The sequence below is a fragment of the Garra rufa genome, chromosome 23 (genome assembly GCF_049309525.1).
Source record: "Garra rufa chromosome 23, GarRuf1.0, whole genome shotgun sequence".
Taxonomy (NCBI): domain Eukaryota; kingdom Metazoa; phylum Chordata; class Actinopteri; order Cypriniformes; family Cyprinidae; genus Garra; species Garra rufa.
The window spans coordinates 3,827,584-3,838,259 of record NC_133383.1 but is presented as its reverse complement, the minus strand read 5'-3'; positions in this window follow the sequence as shown (position 1 = coordinate 3,838,259).

Here is a 10,676-nt window from a genome sequence, read left to right as displayed (position 1 = left end):
GAGCTTGGATCGCGAATCATTTAATTTAGATCGGAGCGGGTGCGTGAATCATTTCGTGAATTTAATGTTTCTAATCAAATGATTTGCGATGCATGAATTAAAGTCCCAATCTAAACTCTTCAGAGCTTGGATCCTGAATCATTTGATTCAGATCAGATCAAGACAATGTATCTAAAAAAAAAAAAAAAAATCATACCTTTTTTGCTTATTTCTAATAATGTCTGAGAACAATCAAAGTAAGCCAGTAGTAGTACTAACAGTGTCGTGTAAACATGGCTGAAGACGCGAAAACACAAACAGACAAACTGAATCAATTCAGTCATTTATGCTGGAACCGCTCTGATTGATTCAAACTCGTGATTCAGTCCTTAATTTCAAGCAATTCACTTGCAAAAACCAGTTTAAATTAAAAGATTCATCTCTTGTAATGATTTCAAAAAGCACGTAGTGATGGGTAAAAATGGAGCTTTTCGAAACTCTGAAACATTGCGTTGTAAAATGATTCACTCTTTCGACTCTTTTCTGTCACAAATCATTTGATTTAGATTGGAATGGGTTCGTGAATCATTTTGTGAGCTGAATTGTTCAAATAAAATGATTTGTGATATGCAATTTGAAGTCCCGATCTAAATAAAATGATTCATGTTAAACGAAGTTCAGATTTAAATCAAATGATTCACATCGGAACTGCAGAGGATTTTGGAGTGATTTTACAAATCTTTTTTTCAGATTTTTTTTTAAACAGTAGAAAATATCAAACCATTAAGGCAGCACAGTTATAAAAACAAAACAAAGAAAAAAAAAGTATACACAAATACAAATCCCTCAAGAAAATTAAGTGTGGTTTTACTATTGTTACGCCAGGCCAGCAGAGGGAGCCCTTACCCCCACTGACTGTTGCTGCTCCCTCTGCTGCCTCTATGGTTACTTCCTGTTTGTCTACCATAAATACAAGCTCAGGACACACACACTCTGCGAAGTATTGATTTGCATTTGCGGACTTTACCAAGCGTTATTCCTTGCTCCCAGGTTTTCCCAGTCTCCTTGTTGTTTTCCCTAGCCATAGTTCTGTTTTTGTTTTCCCAGTCTTAGTCATAGTTTTCTAGTTTCTTGTTTTCATTTCATTGTTTCATTTGGACTGCCCACCTGGATTTTGACCCACGCTTGTTTATTGGATTACGCTATTGGATTATCTTCGCTGTTCATGTTTGCTGGTGTTTTCGACCCTGTCTGCCTGTCTACGATCATCAAAATAAAGCCTTGCATTTGGATCCTCACTCTTGGTCGTCCCGTTTGTGACAGAATACTTCGCCACACCCGGATCCAGCGGCTTTATCCACCAGCAGTTCACCATGAACCCAGCCACCCAGATTATCCGTCTCCGTCAAGGTGAGCGTCCCATTGAGGAGTACATTTTGGATTTTATTACACTGGCAAAGGCTACTTCAATGGATGAGGTCTGTTTAATAATATTTTTTCGTGGTGGACTTTCCGAGCCATTTGGTTCCCTGATGCCACTACACCAGCCTGGCTGGACCCTCCAGCAATACATTTATTTAGCACTGCAGTTGTTTGGCTCTCCGTTCACTATGGGTGTTTTAGAGGAGCTACAGCACAAGATGTCTGCCAGCTTAAAGCCTCAGCACAAGATGTCTGCTAACTCTGAGCCACAGCACAAGATGTCTGCTAGCCCCGAGCCTCAGCACAAGATGTCTGCTAGCCCAGAACCACAGCACAAGATGTTTGCTAGTCCTGAGCCACAGCACAAGATGTCTGCTAGCCCCGAGCCTCAGCACAAGATGTCTGCTAGCCCAGAACCACAGCACAAGATGTTTGCTAGTCCTGAGCCACAGCACAAGATATCTGCTAACCCCGAGCCTCAGCACAAGATGTTTGCAAGCCCAGAGCCCCTTCACAAGATGGCTGCCATCCCAAGACCCGTTCACAAAATGGCCGCCCATCCAGATCCTGTTCACAAGATGGCTGCTCTTCCAGACCCCGCTCACAAGATGGCTGCCTTTCCTGAGCCTGTTCACAAGATGGCCGCCCTTCCTGATCCTGTTCACAAGATGGTCCCCCTTCCTGATCTTGTTCACAAGATGGCCGCTCTTCCAGACCCTGCTCACAAGATGGCCGCCTTTCCTGAGCCTGTTCACAAGATGGCTGCCACCCCCAAGCCTGTTCACAAGATGGCCGCCATCCCCGAACCTGATCACAAGATGGCTGCTGTTCCTGAGCCAATCCCCAAGATGGCCTCCCTTCCCGAGTCTGTTCACAAGAAGGCCACCGTCCCAAAGCCCGTTCACAAGATGGCTCCCGTTCCTGAGTTCCTGGTCAAGATGGCCGCCACGCCAGAGCCTGCTGCAAAGATGGCCGCCACGCCAGAGCCTGCTGCAAAGATGGCCGCCACGCCAGAGCCCGCTGCAAAGATGGCCGCCACACCAGAGCTACCACCCAAGATGGCCGCCATGCCAGAGCCTGCACCCAAGATGGCCGCCATGCCAGAGCCTGCACCCAAGATGGCCGCCACGCCAGACCCACGTCAAGCCATAATCCTGATGCCAACGCCTGCTAATGCTACGTCAGCCAAGCCAGCGCCTGCTCACGCCACATCAGCCAAGCCAGCGCCTGCTAACACCACATCAGCCGAGCCAGCATCTGCTAACGCCACGTCAACCAAACCATCGCCTGTTAACGCCATGTCTGCTGCTCCGGTACAGTCAAGTCACGACACAGCTCCTGTTCTTGTCAAGTCAAGTCACATCATGGCTGCTGTCTCTGCAAGGTCAAGTCAAGTTACAGCTAATGCTCCTGTCAAGTCAAGTCAAGTTACAGCAGTTGTTCCTCCTGAGCCAAGTCAAGCAGCACTTCCTGAGCCAAGTCAAGCAGCACATCCTGAGTCAAGGCAAAACACCCCAACACTTCCAGAAGATAAGCAAGTTACCACAGCGCTTACAGCGTCACATCAAGACACAGCAGTACCACCTGAATCATGTCCAGCCGCCGCTGCCCCAGCAGAGCCAACTCAAGTCACAACCACTCCCTCAAAGCCATGTCAAGTCACAGCTGCTCCTGTCACGCCAAATCAAGTCACAGCTGCTCCTGTCACGCCAAGTCAAGTCACAGCTGCTCCTGTCACGCCAAGTCAAGTCACAGCTGCTCCTGTCACGCCAAGTCAAGTCACAGCTGCTCCTGTCACGCCAAGTCAAGTCACAGCTGCTCCTGTCACGCCAAGTCAAGTCACAGCTGCCCCTGTCACGCCAAGTCAAGTCACAGCTGCTCCTGTTACGCCGAGTCAAGTTACAGTTGTTCCTCTCACGCCAAGCCAAGTCACAGCTGTTCCTGTCATCCCAAGTCAAGTCACTGCTATTCCTGTCACGCCCAATCAAGTCACAGCAGTTCCTTCCAGGCCAAGTCACGTCTCGCCCGAACATCCAGAGCCGGGACATGTTTCGTCTGATCTACCAGAGCCTTCGCTCCCAAGCCACGCAGAGCCTTCACTCCCAAGCCATGCAGAGCCAACGCTCCCAAGCCATGCACAGCCAATGCTCCCAAGCCATGCAGAGCCAACGCTCCCAAGCCATGCAGAGCCAACGCTCCCACATCACGCAGAGCCAACGCTCCCAAGCCTCACGCCCACTGACCCGGAGGGCATTCCTCTGCCAACTGCGCTACCTGCTATGGCAATCGCCATTTTGAGTGTGTGGGCTGTACACTGCGCCCCAGTGCCCTCTTCTGCCCAGGAGTCCGCCCACAAGTTTGCTCTGGAGACCTCATCTACACGCATGTCCGCTGCGCCTATACCTCTTTCGGAGGTGGCGTACATAGCGGAACTTCACGCTCTGCCCGCACCGCCAAGACTTCACGTTCTGCCCGCACCGCCAAGGCCTCACGCTCTGCCTGCACCACCTATGCCCCCTGCTCTGCCAGCTCCGCCAGGGTTCCTTGCTCTGCCTGTTCTGCCAAGATTCCGTGCTCTGTCAAGATTCCGTGCTCTGTCTGCTCCGCCAGGACTCCCTGCTCTGCCTGCGCCGCCAAGGCTTCACACTGTGCCTGCACCGCCTAGGCTCCCTGTCGTCTCTGACACGACCACGAAAGCCATTCCTGAAGTTCTCGTCTGCCTAGTCACGACTAGGGAGGCCACCTTCCCCCATGAACTCTCTACCTCTCTCCTTGCTCTGTCTGCCTCCTCTGTCTCTGCTCTCCCCAGGTCCCAGTCCATGATGCGGCCTCCTGTTCCGCCCTGGAGGGCTCCTGCGCCTCCTGTTCCGCCCTGGAGGGCTCCTGCGCCTCCGGTTCCGCCCTGGAGGGCTCCTGCGCCTCCTGCTCCGCCCTGGAGGGCGCCTGCGCCTCCTGCTCCGCCCTGGAGGGTTCCTGCGCCTCCTGCTCCGCCCTGGAGGGCGCCTGGGCCTCCTGTTCCGCCCTGGAGGGCTCCTGCGCCTCCTGTTCCGCCCTGGAGGGCTCCTGCGCCTCCTGTTCCGCCCTGGAGGGCTCCTGCGCCTCCTGCTCCGCCCTGGAGGGCCGCTCCGCCTCCTGCTCCGCCCTGGAGGGCTCCTAAACCCCTTGCTCCGCCTTCGGCTCTGCCCTGGAGGGCTTCTACGCCTCCTGCTCTGCCCCGGAGGGTCGCTAAGCCTCCTGCTCCGCCCTGGAGGGCTCCTAAGACTCTTGCTCCACCTCAAAGGACTGCTCTGCCTCCAGCCCTGCCCTGGAGGGCTCCTGAATCTCCTGCCCTGCTCTGGAGGGCCTTTGCCCAACCTGTTCTGCCTCAGTCTCCTGGCCCCCCCACCGCTCCCCTGGACTGTTTCTTCCTGTTGTTTTTTGGAGCGTCTGGAAGCCGCTCCTTGGAGGGGGGCTATGTTACGCCAGGCCAGCAGAGGGAGCCCTTACCCCCACTGACTGTTGCTGCTCCCTCTGCTGCCTCTATGGTTACTTCCTGTTTGTCTACCATAAATACAAGCTCAGGACACACACACTCTGCGAAGTATTGATTTGCATTTGCGGACTTTACCAAGCGTTATTCCTTGCTCCCAGGTTTTCCCAGTCTCCTTGTTGTTTTCCCTAGCCATAGTTCTGTTTTTGTTTTCCCAGTCTTAGTCATAGTTTTCTAGTTTCTTGTTTTCATTTCATTGTTTCATTTGGACTGCCCACCTGGATTTTGACCCACGCTTGTTTATTGGATTACGCTATTGGATTATCTTCGCTGTTCATGTTTGCTGGTGTTTTCGACCCTGTCTGCCTGTCTACGATCATCAAAATAAAGCCTTGCATTTGGATCCTCACTCTTGGTCGTCCCGTTTGTGACAAATAGATTTTATTAATAAAAATGTATTATTATTTATTTTATTTTCAGAAATAAAAGTGTGTGGGCATTACTCACACTTAAGTATGTGTGTAGTTAACAAAACCGCGTATCTACGCCATTTATTCACATTGAGACAACTATGCAGGATTCATGTTTTTGCAGATTATAATTCAGACACTAGTCCATATTGCATTTTGATTTACGTGTACTGACTTACTTTTGATTAATTCATCCAAACTTATATAGATTCCGCAATTCCATCCACATTTTCTGCATTGCGGAAATCATAGGGCCCTAATTTCAAGTGAGTGTTCGAGGATCTCTAATATGAAATGATAAATAATTTGGTACCAGTATACTATTTAGTGTAGTATACTTTGTGCATTCTAAAATAAAGTTTGCATTTTTGCAAGTAATGCCGAGGTCGCTTTGTCGCTTCAAAACGCTGTCAATGTAAACGCCCCTTAAGTCATGTGTCGCCAGTGCCGCCGGTCTGCAAAACTAGGGACGTTTACTAACAAAACTTACTGCATATGCATGAGGGGAAAGAGCAAGCATTAGAATTGTGTGAATGGTTAATACGACACTTAAAGTTTGCTCCTCATTAAAGCTAATGGCACACACATCCATCCATATTCATCAAAGTAGGAGGGGAACGAGTGAACGGATGAGATGAAAGGGCCACCTGTGGAAGGTGAAGAGATGTGGTCCGTCTCTCAATCTCTCTCTTCTCTGTATCTATCTCTCAAGCTCCGAACACAACTTCACCTACTGATGCTAATGATGTCCCTCCTACTCCATTCCTCTCAGAGAGAGCCACAACACACAACACACACACACAACACACACACACACACTGATCCTCCTGGGACTTTAGCATTTTATTTCTATGGTTACCTGTAAGAATAATAATAATAATAACACTAATGGCTCCATTTGGCAGGGCTTTCTCATTCTGCTCTTGAGTGGCAGAGATCAAGGGATTGTTTATCTTTAAATGGACAGCTGAGACAGGAAGGGACTCAAGTCAAGCTGTGATTGAGCATTTCTATTCAAACGACAAGGTAGCACTGAGATGAATCACTATTCAAGGATCACCATGGAGAGGTCCTATTGATTCAATTCTCGCAAAACGTTAAATAAAAGCACTGTAATCTAATTACAATCCACGATGCTCTTTTAATTTCATGATTTGAGGATTTGTACAAAACTGCCTGGTTTGTCAATCACTTAATGCACAATGTTTTTGTATGAAAGTACGGAAGCTTCAAGGGAAACTGGTTACGGATGGCACACAAGGCACCACGCCTGATGATCTGGAACAAATTCATTTGAGTTTTAGATACATCCAAGCTAATTTTCAATAAATGCAACAGATATTTCACTATTGCAAATGCAATTATTATGTTTAATTATTATGATTAAAATAGTACAGTTTATCTCTTTGTAGCATTTCATAGCACATTTGACATTTATGAAACTATTTTTCTACAGTGCAGGCTAAAAAGGTAATTGCTACTATTTATCTCGCAATTTAGATGTTTTGATTGCGAGTTACAAAGTCAAAATTGTGAGATTTAAACTTGCAATTCTGAAAAATGAAGACAGAAATGCAAAATAGACTTGCAATTGCGAGTTATAAAGTCAGAATTGTGAGATGTAAACTTGCAATTCTAAGAAATGAAGACAGAATTGTGAAATAAACTTGCAATTACGACTTATCGAGTCAATATTGTAAGATGTAAACTTGCAATTCTAAGAAATGAAGAGAGAACAGCGAAATAAACTTGCAATTGTGAGTTATAAAGTCAAAATTGTGAGACAAACTCAATTCTAAGAAATAAAGTCGCAATTCTGAGAACATATCAGTCTTTATCCCCCTCAAAATTGAACTTTATAACTCGCAATTGCAAATGTACCCTAGCAAAAATGTAATAAATTTAAAATATTTGAAGTACTACTTGTGCACAATGCAACATTTCTTAATATTAAGCCTAAAATATGTTTTATTATCTCTATTGATGAGGATTGTATGATCTTTAAATAATATTTGTCTTTAAATGCAAGATATTTAAAGTGCACCTAAATTGTACTTGCAATAGTTCCACTTTAGCACAATTAAATATACTTTAGTATTTACTACTTCCGCTTAATTAAAGTACAAAATTAGTTGTTCCAGTTTATGTATTTTTCATTAGGGTATATATCACAATTCTAAGAAAAAAGTCAGAATTGCAAGATATAAACTTGGATTTATGAGAAAATAGACAGAATTACAAGGTAAATTGTGGGTTTTTTGCTAGTTTATATCTTACATTTCTAAGAAAAAGTAGAATTGTGAGATTAAAAGTCGCAATAACATTTTCTTATGTTTTATTCAGTGGCGGAATCGAGCTTCCATAGAAAACAATGAGTATCGAGTGAAACAGCTAAATCAAGACTTTCATGTCGAGTGTACATCTGGCGTCTGGAGAGTCCTGCAGTCTTTTTTTTTTTTCATACACTGTTGAGCGTCATCGTCTGCTGGTTAACAACAAAATGCCCTCCGAGTTTACTGCTCTCATTTGCTCTTTCACACACGAGTGCATATGTGTTTCTATATATGTAATCTGTCACCTCCTCTGCTTTGAGACTGATTCTGCAGGGACGCTGGAGGAAGTCTGGGGGAAACTGGGACAAATATCTGCCACAGACAGCTTGATTCTCTACACCACAAACCAAACTATTCTTTTAATGGGTATGGAGTTTGCTTAAAGCCCGGGTGCACTCGTTCACACTAGTCCTTTTTTGCTTTCCCCTTGAACCTTCTTTTAAAATAAGTTTCTTAAGCCTTAAACCGCCCACAGTCCGTTCACTGAATATCGGATCTGATGAAGATTACACACAAAGCTGCTAACTTCTCTTCTATTTTTTCCTGTGTTTTCTCTACAGTCATTCACGGAAAGGGCTGTGCCATCTGAATGAGTTTTTCCACAGAGGCCTATTGTTGTGGAATAATCTATTTCAGGATAAACCCGCCCTTAAAAGCATGTAAAAACAAAAAATGTGATTGATTTTTATATACAGGTCTGTCCAAGCAGGCAATTCTTGGCCAGAATGAGGAGGACCAAAAAGTCTAGAAGATGAGATTTAGGGCCAAAATTAACGAGTAAAGGAGCCAAATATCCTTTCATAATGCAGAAAAAGATAATAAAATCATCTTTGAAATCAGGCAAATGTGGTCACGATTCTTACCCTTGCTGTTTTCCTGTGAGAGAATGTTAATTAGGTCAACCTGCTGATCTTGCGTGTGTGTGTGTGTGTGTGTGTGTGTGTGTGTGTGTGTGTGTGTTAAGCCTGAAGTCTCAAGCCAAGCTGCACTGAAGCTTAACTCAGGAATCCAGTTGTTATCTGCACGTCGAGCAGCTCTTGGCTGTCATACTGGTACTCCTTCTAATAAAGGATAATTCACCCAAAAATCATTTACTCACTCTTAAGCCATTCCAATCCTGTATGACTTGATTTTTCTTTCTTTCTGTGGAACACAGTAGGTGAATTGTATAACTATCCTACACTGCAAAAAATGCTTTTGTTACTTAGATTTTTTGTCTTATTTCCAGCCAAAATATCAAAAAAAAATCTTTTGAAAGACGAGTAAAAATTATCGTCTTGTTTTCAGAAAAAAACTAGTTCAAATTAAACTAACTAAAAACTATCTTGTAAGATTTTTTTTGCTTACTTAATTGGCAGATTATTTTGCTTGTTCTAAGCAAAGACTCACTTAATTTTGACTTTTTTTTCTGAAAACAAGAAAATAATTTTTAATCATCTAGATAGAAAATCCCTCTTGATTTAAGAATTTTTCGATTTTTGGCTAGAAACAAGACAAAAAATCTAAGTAAGAAAAGCATTTTTTGCAGTGTATTTTCAATTTAATTCAATCTTTTGCAGTCAATATTGCAGTGAATAATGACTTACATTTACATTTACGGTTTCACAGACAAGGCTTAAACCTAATCCCAGACTAAAATATAAGTATGAGCTGTTTCAACTGAAAGAAACTTGCAAGAACTGAACTTAAAATTTGTCACACTGCAAAAAAATCCTTATCTTACTTAGATTTTTTGTCTTGTTTCCAGCCAAAATATCTAAAATTTCTTAAATCAAGAAGGATTTTCTAGACGAGTACAAATTATTGTCTTGTTTTCAGAAAAAAACTATTCAAAATGAGTTTTTGTTTACAACAAGGAAAATAATCTGCCAATGGAGTAAGCAAAAAAATCTTATATCAAACAGAAAACAAGATTATTTTTCTTACCCCATTGGCAGATTATTTTGCTTGTTTCAAGCAAAAACTCACTTAATTTTGACTTGTTTTTTTCTGAAAACAAGACCATAATTGTTACTCGTCTAGAAAATCCTTCTTGATTTAAGAATTTTTTGATATTTTGGCTGGAAACAAGACAAAAAATCTAAGTAAGAAAAGCATTTTTTTGCAGTTCAATGTCTTTGTTTTGCCTCAAGATGCACACCAGTAATGTTTTTTTCTAAGGCACATTTAACCATTAAATGCATACCTCGGCTCTTTATTTAAACTATTAAAATGCCTGATGACTCAATGCATGCAATGCACCTTTATTCCTCAAGACAATAATGACGTGATGTTTCACTCATAATTACCGCAGGCATAAAACAAAACAATATCAGCAAATATTGAACTGGTTTGAATGGCTTTACTGCAGAGCAATTACTGTGTGCAATGAAATATAAATGTCACTTTCATTTGATGGTGGATGTGGTGAATAAGCTGCCAGCGATTAAAATATTGTTTTTTGCTATTGCAGCAGTTAGAGGTCTATCCTTACTGGTTATATAGGTCCGGGTCACTAAAGAACCGAATATGTAATAATGATTGGCGAAACAATCATGCATTTAAGGGTTGAAAACTACTTAAATGTCCTAACTGAATTTTTGTCTAATCCTGGCTTAACCTAAGACTTGTCTGTGAAACCAGGCCAGTATGTACTCGTTCAAAAAATATTGTAATGCTTTTAATAAAGTATCTTATGCTCAACAAGTCTGCATTTATTTGATCAAAAATGCAAAACAGCAATATTATGAATATTATTACAATTAAAAATGTTCTATTTGAATATATTGTATTCTCATAGCTTCATAAAATTATGGTTGAACCACTGATGTCACATGGACTACTTTATTGATGTCCTTACTACCTTTCTGGGCCTTGAACATGTCATTGCTGTCAGAAAGAACTCGGGTTTCATCAAAAAATATCTTAATTTATGTTTAAAATAAGCAAAGGCCTTACAAGTTTAGAACGACACAAGGGTGAGTAATTAACGACAGAATAATCATTTTTGAGTGAATATCCCTT